This window comes from Curcuma longa, chromosome 2 (assembly GCF_044706935.1).
Source record: "Curcuma longa cultivar G26 ecotype Majalengka, Jawa Barat chromosome 2, ITB_CL_G26_1.1, whole genome shotgun sequence".
NCBI lineage: Eukaryota > Viridiplantae > Streptophyta > Magnoliopsida > Zingiberales > Zingiberaceae > Curcuma > Curcuma longa.
The window spans coordinates 2,756,659-2,760,080 of NC_133862.1; the positions used below are offsets into that span (position 1 = coordinate 2,756,659).

Genomic DNA, 3,422 nt, shown 5'->3' on the forward strand with positions numbered 1-3,422 from the left:
ATGACAGGGAAGGAGATCTTGCATAAGATACAGGTTTTCTTTTTTCTTCTTAATCTTCTTTTCTTTTGTTACAAATTTGATTGCTTTATGCAGACCAGTGATCGCTGGTCTCATATTTGGTTTGCGGCCTCATTTCTGATATATCGTTTGTTCTGTGTTCTCCTTTTGTTTATTTTCTTCAGCTTTTTCTTTGGATGTGTTTGCATTTAGTGGGGATCAACATCGTTGGGTTTTAGAAACTCGGAGTGTGATTGGATTTTTCCTTGTATTAGGCTGATAGATCCTGCTCTTTACTTGCTTGCAGTAATGAAAACTTATAGGGAAAGGCTTAAATTTCAAGTTTTGTACCTTTAGAAAGAGGTAACATTACTCTTTTATGATAACTTGGCATTAATAGTCCGGTATCTGTATTTCTAGTACAGAACTTTGCAATTTAGATTCTTGTGGTGGAACCTGAAAAACTTTCCCTATTTAAAACATCTTTATGATTGCATTTCATTCGGTGGATTGGTTTCAAAGTGGTGGTTGTTGCAAGTGCGATCTACATAAAGAGGATGTGATTCTCACAGGCCAAGGCCGGGTTTGCGTCATCCTCAGATACTAGAAAGGGCAAGTGCAAAGTCTCAGGAAGAAGCATCAAGCATGGCTACCACTTGGTGGAGGGAAAATCAAGTCACCCAATGGAGGATTATCTAGTGGCAGAATTTAAGAAAGTTGATGACAATGAGTTGGGTCTATTTGCAGTTTTTGATGGCCACTTGGGTCATTCTGTCGCGCATTATCTTCGTGCTCATCTATTTGAGAACATACTGAAGGAGGTGATTTGTTTCTGGTCCTCATTGCATATACACATTTGGAGATTTTACAAGTTTGTCTATGATAACAAGAAAGTTTTAATATATATTAACTTCTGAAATAAATATCCAAGGTCTCGTAAAAGTTATGTTCCACGCAGCCTGAATTTTTCAGTGATATAGAAACTGCAATAAGGAAAGCTTATGATAGAACCGACAACAAGATATTGTAGAAAGCAGCTAAATTGGGTAGAGGAGGTTCCACTGCAGTTACTGCTATATTAATCAATGGTTTGAGGCTTGTGGTGGCGAATGTGGGAGATTCACGTGCGGTACTTTCCAAGAATGGTGCAGCAATACAACTTTCTGTTGATCATGAACCAAGCATGGAGCGAGAAATGATCGAGGAAAAGGGTGGTTTTGTATCAAACCTTCCTGGTAAAATGTGTTTTTTTATTTAGTTGTTGAATATTAACTTCAGATATATTGCAGATGCATTATTCTAAAATTACTGAATTGTTATTATTATTATTTTATAAAACAAGCAAATCAGCAAGAGTACCTGCAGAAAATTTACCACTACAAAGTAAGGTTTAGCATTTATACTCTTGGCACTGTAGTTAATACCTCCATTGGTTGTCCATAAGCATACCTTCTATTGACATAATCCACGATTATATATACGTGATCCATTACCTTTTGCTTGATTGAGTAATAAGAGTATTTTAGGTAAACAAAAATTACATTGTTAAGATAAGTGGACAATAATTCATTGCAAGACAGAATAATCATCCATAATTCTACTTTTTGCCAACTGACAAAAGCCGTTGTCTGTGTTGTTCCATGAATTATACAGATAGCTGATACATTCTTCATCAAGGAAAGGAAACTTATTAGGAGACTGTTGATAGAGTTGAAGCATGACAATTGGTGTGGAGGGGTGAAAAGTATTTTTGTTATTTACACACTGAATAGAGGTTTATAGAACAGGAAGATCAGTTACTATAATTTGCTTGTTCAGTTATACTCATTGTAGATCCAAAAAAGAAAACTACATAAGATGATATTTGAAGAATTATGCTTACTCAAAAACATTATACGGTCATGTATCTTGTATTTGAGCTGAATTAATCAAGATCAATAAACAAGAAAGTCTGAAGAAGAAATTACTAAGATTTTGCTGCTTCTTGTCTGATGGTTAGAAACTTGGACTCAAGCAGTTGTGACTTTATAATACATCACTTGTTCAATTACTAAAATATACTAGTTTTGCATATGAAGTTGATACTTTTAGTATTAGCCTTATGTTCCTAGCAGCATCTGCATCTCCAGTTGATTGGCTATTATGTATGTGCATCAAATCATAATATATATTCTGACTAAATTTCTTCACCATGAACCATGAGTTCATTTGAGTGAATGTTAAAGCTGTAAAGTTCACGTATGAGAAATTACTTGAAGAAATCATGCAAATCATGCATGCCTTTACTTCAGAATTATAACATTGTGTATGATCCTTAGAATGAGTCAATATACAAATTTGCGGTTTCAGGAGACGTACCACGCGTAGATGGGCAGCTGGCTGTGGCGAGAGCATTTGGAGATGGGAGCTTGAAGAAACACCTGAGTTCAGAACCCCACATTGTTGATGAAACTATAGATGACGATACAGAGTTACTAATCTTGGCGAGCGATGGTTTATGGAAGGTAATGAACTCAATCAAAATGATCCTCAATGACTTTAAGCATTGAGTTTAGCAGTTTAACTCGATGTTATATGCTTCATATTGATTATATACAATCAAGAACATCATCTCCTTCAAAAGGTTGATAGAAATAAATATTTTGTTTGAGGCTTTCTTTTTCTCTTTTTTGTTTCTGGGTATGTTTTCTTTTGCCAGGTCATGTCAAACCAAGAAGTAGTTGATTTCGTCAAAAGATGCAAAGGATCCTCAAACAGCTGCCAAGAATTTGACACAGGAGGCTGTTGCAAGGAAGAGCAAAGATGATATTTCTTGCATCGTAGTTAAATTCAGCTGAAGGTAAAAAAACAAAATCATGTTTCACTACTACACCAAAACTACTCTCCTGTTAGGATTAGTTTGTGTTCCACTGAAATAATAGACTATCAGTTATGATTTATAATTAGGAAAATTTCATTGCACACTCCCCATTTTATATTCTTTCTAGCTATTTTCCTTATATTTGTTGAACTTCCCTTCTTGATTTTAAGCCTTATCATTTCTTTGTTTCTATATAAAATGCTTTTCAGGACAGTGAAAAGCCCTTTAATTTGATTCACTTATATATATTTATTTTTCAGTTATTTTGTTAGTTGAGTAGCAATTGGAGACAAGGATAGGTTAGATTTCAAGGGTTTCTAGTCAAATGTCATTACTGTATATAGAGGTGAGCAAAATCTTGGATAAACCAAAATAATTGACCGAACTGACAGGATTAAAACGTTCAGTTCAGAAATTTGATTCAGAAATGGTATCTAGTTAAGCACGACCTATTAACAATTTCTATCCATAATAAGTTAATTAGTTAGTGGATGAGACAATAAGTTTCAAAGTCAACGAAGAACAAGAGTTAAACTTATACAACAATAATAACAACTACGTCTTT

At 34.5% G+C, this 3,422-nt stretch overlaps 1 pseudogene; it reads left to right on the top strand.

Annotated features, from left to right (window-relative positions):
• Positions 1 to 2,834, top strand: LOC141821257 (putative protein phosphatase 2C 62; annotated as a pseudogene).
• Positions 2,835 to 3,422: the final 588 nt, after the last annotated feature.